An 8,431-nucleotide genomic window follows, 5' to 3' on the forward strand; every position below is an offset into this window, starting at 1 on the left:
CCTTGCCAGCTAAAGCAGGGAACTGGCTAAGACAGCTGCACCCTGGTCTGATCATCAGAAAGCAAGAGACTCAAGAACTAGAAACGTGAGACTCACTAAGCCATCTATCCCTCCACCCTTCAGTTAACCTCACATGTGTTTATCAGCCAGGTTGGCACAATACACTGACTACCTAAACTTTCCTCTTGTCTTACTATCATGCTCAGCCTTCATTTGGGTTTCAATAATTCTTCTGGGTTACATTACCCTTGATCACACCCTACAAGGCTTCCTAAACCCTCCTTATTACCAATTTAGATCACTGTTTTTCCCTTGTCCCTGGGTTTGTTAACACCACTTCCTTTCTCCCCACCTTCTCCTCTCCCATGACCCCGGGAACTGTCTGTCCCACTGTTTTCTCCTCCAGATTGTTCATCCAGCCTATTTTTTTTAGACAGACCTGCAGAGAAACAATGCTCATGAACATTTAACAGACTACTGTCTAGTGTAAACGTATCTCTTATAAGTACTGGGAAAATGTGTACATGGTTCACTTTATTGCTTTGTTCACCTTATTGAAGTGATCTGGAATCAAACTTACAATGGTGCACAGATATGCCTGTATATATTTCAGTTATGAATTGAGTGTTTTGCATACACTCCTTAAAAAAGGAAAAAACTGCTTTGCTCTTCCTTTTCTTCCAGATGGAGCCTGAGGCCCTGCAGACCCCATCTCTAACCCTCCTTGATACTAGTATGTCTGTGCGCGTACCTTTAAATGTGCATGCATTAGTAAAGCACTGTCATCCAAACTACCTGTCTATATGATTCTAATGTGCACAGCTTCTCAAGTTCCATTTATTTTGGCTAGAGAGAAAATGATTAGTCCTGAATTTATAATTATAGTTTTATTTTCATTTGTATCTCTTTGACTTAAAGTAATATTGGTGGGAAAATCTCACAATGTATTTGGAAGTTAAAAAAATTGTTAAACAACATTGAAACTTTTATTACCTGTTTGAATTGAGTACATAATTTAACCTGAGACTTAGATTTTTTAAATCTGTAAATGGAGATGAAAATGACATGTTTGTAGAATTATCATAAGTCTACAAAAAGGGTCTTCATAAGCATTACTAGGAACTTATTAAATGCAAGTTTTTCTTCTCTTTCACTTTAAGAAAATGATTAATTATTATATAAAAACTATTGTTTGAATAAGCAGCTTGAACTTCCTCTGGCATTTGCTTCTCTATAATCTTTATGCAGTTGGAGTGAAAACAATTTTTCACATTGTCTGAAACACAGTTTGATTAATTAAAGCAATATTTTTTACAGAGCACATCATGATATTCTCTAAAATTAATGAGACTGAAATTTTCATTTCATATTCAATATTTACCATTATGCTAGTGGTAAGATTAGATTCATAATACTTTAGCACTTGACTTAGTATTAAAATGTGAGACAAAATCATGGGAACAGCTTCTTATGTGAATCATTTTCGGCAAGATATTAGCATCAATATGAAGTAAAAGGCTGATATAATTCCACAGACCATTAAATCAACAAGCTCTTATTGAATCAACCTACACGATTCTACTCTTGAATGTTATAAATGACATATAACAAAATCATCCCTAACTTCAAGTACTTTTGTTTCAAAATAACAAATATTTATCCATGAAAACGAATTCATTTCTTCCATTTTCAAAGACAGAGGAGTAAAAAGAGAAAGTACAATGGCCTGATTTTTAAAGGTAAAATATACATTCACTGAAATATGCAAAGTCTATGTTCAGAGTAGAATCCCTACAACTTTGTGGTAATGTCTGGACATCCAATGTGACTGATTCTTTAAGATAAAGAATTAATATTATTTCAAATATCAGTGTGGCATATATTTTCTTTTGCTTTTGAATTGAGTGACATTCTGATTCAGCCCAGTAAATTTTATTAGGAAATTAAGCATTAAAAAGAAAGTCAAACTCACTGCCATTGGGTTCATTTTGACTTATAGGACAGAGGCTATGAATCTTTACAGAACCATAAAGGCTTATCTTCCTCCAAAATTAGAACTGACAGTATATCATACGCCAACTTGAAGGGAATTATTTTTCATATTCTAGTCCATTGTTACAAAATATTTTCTCTGTAAGCACCTATCAAAGACAAACAAAATGATGTTCCACGAAACATCATCTTTCACACACACATAACCCTGTAAGGCAGAAGTATAAGATAGAAATATTGATTTTATCAAGTTGCATCGTGGCCTTCCAAGTTTATCCAAAGTCTATAAGTGGGGATGGGCTGGGTGTCCCAACATGGTTCTTTTAGAGAGGCTTTCCAGAATGTGTCCAGCACCTCTCTTTTAAGTGTATGAGCATTTGATGCTCATTAAATTCCAGCATCAATTCAATTTTGAAGACAAGAAAAGCATTATTACACACAAAATGATCACATTTTCAAAACTAATCGATATGCTTAATATTGTTCTATTTACTAGAACTATTCCAGAGGAAGAATTTCAAGAATGGATATATAAATCTCTAAAACTCGCTCAAGTTAATTAAGGTATAATCTTAGTTAGCACTTGAGTTTGTTGACACATGTTAGGCTAGGATCCTTCTGAAGTTTAGGACGGCAAGACTAATTTATCGTTCATTCATTGAAGATTATAGAATCACTTTTATATTGCAGAATTGTAATGACGTCACAGAATTTTAATCATGAGACTATTTAACATGTGTTCTGAGTTTTAATTTGCCATCCCCTAGGTTGTCATGGTTGTGCAAAGCCTTCCACAAACTAGTGCTCGGAATTTAAACTCTAGCATGGGAGCCCAGAGGAAGAGGATTTTGGAAGGCCTGGGAGGTCCTGAAGAGCAGAAACTTGAGATGGCAACCATGCCAGAGGGAGTCTGCAGAAATCAGCACAGGAGAGCAACTGAGAAGGAAATTCCATACTGCCGGGTCACAAGAGGAGCATCATAAACATAAGTAGATGCAGATTCACTAGGTTATAAGGAGCTGTGGGCTTTTGATTTACCACTATGGAAGCCAACTGCGGCTTAATCTCAGCCTTGCCACAGTCTGGGACAGAGCAGGGCTCCTTAGGCTGGCCCAAGAGCTTTACTACAACACAGCCAAAGCTTACCACTGCCTCCTCTAGGCAGGGTTTAAACCACTCCAGCCTCATGGTCAGGTGATTGGGGCTCAGTTATATCTTTACTTTTGTTTCTCTCTCCTCTCTCTTTCCCCCCAAAGTCTAAGCCGGCTCAGTTTTGTTTTTGTTTTTGTTATTTTTTACTCTTCTTTTTCTTCTCACATGCCGCTGCCGGCCTCCAGGCCAATGCCCTTTTCCTACGGCATTTATGCCCACCCTCCACCCATCTTAGGGAGTCTCTGCTCTCTGCAGCCTAACACTGGACTGGGAATCCCACTCAACTTCCGCCACAGGGAAACTAACGCCTCTCCTTCAAGGTCATTTAAGCAGCTGGCAGAAATCCCACCTGCCTTTTAGGGAGCTCCACATGGCTGGGTAAACCTTTGCCCACCTTCTACAGTGCTCCACGTGGCTAGGGGAAACCCTACTTGTCCTCCATGGTTCCCCATGGCTGAAAGAACTTACTCCAGTCTGCCATACTGCCTCAACCAGCCTAAGGCAGCGCTGAAAACACCCGACATAACGCAGCTATAATCTAGCCAACTAGGGCACCATCCCCAGTGCCCATCATCCCCTGTGCTCTACATCAAAGCAGGCACACCCACCTACCCTCTGAGGCATTCCTATTGCAACAAGCACACTTCTGAGGTGCCCCAAGCTTCCAGGGGTCATACCACCACAGCTTCTTGTGAGATCATCCAGTGCAGCACCATCTTTGCAGGTCTACAAACACCCAACTAGCGTCCCCTAAGAGGACCATTCAACTTGCCCTCCAAAGAGCAGAATACTGATTGTCTAGGAAAAGAGTGAAATCACAGAAGGATAAAGCGGTAGCCCGACCCCACAGTGCAATTAGCAGCAGGCAGTTTGAAAAAGCATTTCAATGAGTCCCCCAAAGAGAGAGCCCAGTGCTCTTTGAATCTCTGGAAAGTGGGGCCAGGCTCCTCTAAAAAAAAAAAACGCAACGCAAACAGCAATCAACCCCTACAACCTCTACAAAAACACAGCAGAAACGAAAGACAATGTCAGAAGAAGTCCTGAACCTAGCAATGTGCATAGACGAAGCAGACATTGATCTGCGACAGAGAGAAATCTTCAGAATGCTGCTTGGAGTCATACGGGGTATGAGGGAAAGCACATCACATGGAAGAATTGGAGGAAATTATGCTAAGTGAAGTAAGTCAAGCACAAAAGGAAAAGTAGAACATGAGACCGCTGAGGTAAGCTTAAAAATGCAAAAGGGACATATAGTAAAAGCTAGTATATACATACATTCCTGGGATGAGATCCAGGTACTATAGCAAGGGCCAGACACAATCCAGGGATACATATGGCAACCAACTAAAAAGGAGGGGGGGGGAAGAAAGGAAAAAAAAAAGAAAAAGGCATGTGTAGCGAGGGAACAGACCTGGCTTCAACCCGGTGAGTCAATACGTGAATACAACGCACTGGCATGTAGCTGGAAACTAATAGAGAGGTCTGCAGGGCTGGCCCCAATCCTAACTATGTGGACAGCCCCACCCCGAAGAATGCACTTCAGAAGACAGCACTGAAGCTATAGCTGAGGGAGAGGGGCATGTCTGATCACAGCCCACAGGAGCTAGTGAACAGAGGAGGAGAGAGAGTGGAACACATCCTGGCCCACCAAGCCCTGAGGATGATATTCCTGCTCAGAGCAGCCAATGCAGAGAAAGGTCCATAGGGTCGGCCTCACCAGGAGACATGACGTCACTCACTGACCCATCGCCCTACAGGGAACAACACTGGAGACACAGTGCAAGAATTGTGCCGGTTTCAACCAATTACACTGGGGTAAAACACTAAGGGCATGCAACAGAGCAGCAAGGGGAACAAAGCAATGAAGTCCTGGGGAATACCAAAAATAGACTTCGGAGCCAGGGCATGGCACCCCATCAGACTGGACTGGACTGGAAAACACTCCTAAAAGTCAACAAACAGACCTGGAACAATTTATGGTTTGTTTGTTTTTTGGGGGGGGGCATTGGGTTTTTGTTGTTGTCTTTACTTTGCTTTGGGGTTTTGTTGTTGTTGTTGTTGTTTGGTTTTGCTTTGCCATGTTCTTGTGCTTATTATTGTCTTTGTATGTCTATCTAGATAAGATAGATGGGATAAACAATATGGAAGATTTTTAGGACTTGGAAGAGGTGCGGGGGGGAGGAAGTGGGTGTTAACAAATCTAGGGACAACGGAACAACAAGTGATCTAAAATCAATGGTGATGAGGGTGTAGGATGCCTGGTAGGGCTTGATCAAGGGCAATATAATCTATAGAAATTACTGAAACCCAAATGAAGGCTGACCATGATAGTGGGACAAGAGGAAAGTAAAAGAAAATAGAGGAAAGAACTAGGAGGCAAATGGGCATTTATAGAGGTCTAAATACAGGCATGTACATATGTAAATATATTTATATACAATGATAAGAAAATAGATTTCTGCACATATATCTATATGTTAAGTATTAAGGTAGCAAACGGACAAAAGGCCTCTACTCAAGTACTCCCTCAATGTTAGAACACTTTGTTCTAATAACCTGGCATTCCATGATGCTCAGCTTCCTGACATGATCACTGAAGACAAAATGGGTGCATAAGCAAATGTGGTGAAGAAAGCTGATGGTGCCCAGCTATCAAGAGATATAGTTTCTGGGGTGTTAAAGGCTTGAAGATAAACAAGCAGCCATCAAGCTTAGTAGCAACAAAGTCCAAATAGAAGAAGCACACCAGCCTGTGTGATCATGAGGTGTCGATGGGATCAGGCATCAGATATCAAAAACCAGAACTGAAAAAAATGATATCAATAAGGGGAGTGCAGAGTAGAGACCCAAAGCCCATCTTTAGACAATTGGACATCCCTTTACAGAAGGTTCACAAGGAAGAGAACAGCCAGTCAGGGTGCAGTATAGCACCAATGAAACATACAATTTTCCTCTAGTTCTTTAATGCCCACCCCCACTATCATGACCCCAATTCTACTTTACAAAGATGGCTAGATCAGAGCATGTACACAGGTACAGATTCAGAGCTTGAAACACAGGGAATCCAGGACAGATAAACCCCACAGGAACAATAATGAAAGTAGCAATACCAGGAGGGTAAGAGGGAGGTGGGAAGGAAAAGGGGGAATGGATCACAATGATTTACCTATAACCCCCTTCCAGGGGGGCAGACAACAGAAAAGTGGGTTAAGGGAGACAGCAGTCAGTATGACACAATAATTTATAAATTATCAAGGGTTCACGAGGGAGGGACGTTTGGGGAGAGGGGGAAAAAATGAGGAGCCAATACTAAGGGCTGAAGTAGAAAGAAAATGTTTCAAAAATAATGGTAGCAACAGGTGTACAAATGTGCTTGACACAATGGGTGCATGTATTGATTGTGGTAAGAGCTGTATGAGCCCTCAAAAATGATTTTTTTTAAAAGAAAGAAAGAAACATTGTGATAGCAATTGTACAATACTGCTTAATGTGAATTTAACTGTAGAATGTTATGCTATCTGTAAGAGTTCCTAATAAAATGATTAACAACAACAATAATAATAATAGATAAGAGAACAACAACAGCACAAAAAGAATCCAGAGATCAGGGCTCCAGAATGAATAAACAATTTATTTTATTTTTTAGTAAGGTTCAGTTAAGTCTCATTGTAGCTGGGCGTTTATGTCCTCATTTAAAAATTAAGGGTATTTAATTAAACCATCTTTAAGAATCTTTGAAATCATAGTGTTTGGGAATGTGTAAGAAGAATATATAAACAAAGAAACTACTATACCTTATGGTGATATACTGAAAGAGTATTTTATGAGGTTTAAGTAAGAAAGAATTTCTGGAGCAGATAAGATAATAAGGATGACTTTATAAGACCCTGTTTGCTAAAATGAAAACAAGATACATTGTATTCGAATGATTGCAATGTAATCTGAAGTCTAACTGCATTCTTCAATATGTAGCTACTAGGAACTTGTGGCTACTTTTAAATTAAGAAATGCTTTCTGACACAGAATATGTTTACATTATACAGAATGTCATAGATGGGATCACACAGCATGTACCATTTTTAATCTTTCTTCTTTCACTTGACATGATTATTATGAGATTCATTCATATGTACATAATAGTCCATCCTTTTATAATATCTGAGTAACATACCATTCTATGAATATGAATCTAGTGGTTTATTATACATTCACCTGTTGGTGAGATTTTTGCTGAATTCCACATTTTTCCTATTATAAATAAAGTTATGATGGGCACTTCTTATACAGATGCATGTTTTCCTTTCTTGAGCGAAAACCTAGGAGTGGAATAGCTGGGTCACATAACATTACTGGGTCACATAACATGTGAGTATGCAATATTTTAGCTCCATTACTGTATTTCACATTCCCACCAGCACTGTACAGGAGTGCCAGCTAACCCACATCTTTGTAAGCACAGGCAATACCAGACTTACTTATTCAGCCATTCTCATAAATCGTTTCTTATTACAGTTTTGATTTTAAAGTGCCTGAAAACTTGTGACTACTGTTATATGGGTCATCATTTTATTATTATACCCAAAAAAATTGGCTACTCCATGGCAACAAAGATTTTCCCTTTTTCTTGATCTTCAATTTGTTAAATTTTTATTTTAGGTTTTACATTTAGGTCCATGATCCATTTTCAGTTGATTTTTTTACATTTGTTGCGTGGCATGGGCTGAAAAGTCATTACTTTGCTGATAGTTACAAAATTGTTTTTTGAAAATACAATTCTTTCTCCACTAAATTGCATTTGCATCTTTGTTAAAACCCAATTAGCTATTGATGTGTATGTGTACATCTTTCCCTGTACTCTATTTTTATTCATTTATCTTTTTATCTGGATATTAATGCCTATAGTGCTATAGTGTTTCAAATAATCCTTAACTCCAGGTAGCATGTGACTTAACATTTTTATTTCCATGTGAATTTTTTTAAAAACATCAATTTCTAAAAAACAAAATCAACACTTGCTGGAATTTTTCCTTGAATCTTTAAAGTGAGTTGGAAGAACCTTGATATCTTGATTGCCTTTATTATTGAGTGGTGTTATAACAGATAACCAAAGTGGAGTGCCTCAAACAACAGAGTTGTTTCTCACAGCGTTTAGGAATCCGGAAGTCCAATTTCAGAGTGCCAGCTACAAAGGAGCGCTTTCTTTCTCTGCGCAGACTCTGGGAGAAGGCCTCTGTCGTCTATCTTTCTCTGGTTCTGGTCCACTCCAAGGGCAGAGCCCTGGGGCTAA

Source organism: Echinops telfairi, unplaced genomic scaffold (genome assembly GCF_000313985.2).
Source record: "Echinops telfairi isolate 266 unplaced genomic scaffold, ASM31398v2 ScPeMD7_7424;HRSCAF=8462, whole genome shotgun sequence".
NCBI lineage: Eukaryota > Metazoa > Chordata > Mammalia > Afrosoricida > Tenrecidae > Echinops > Echinops telfairi.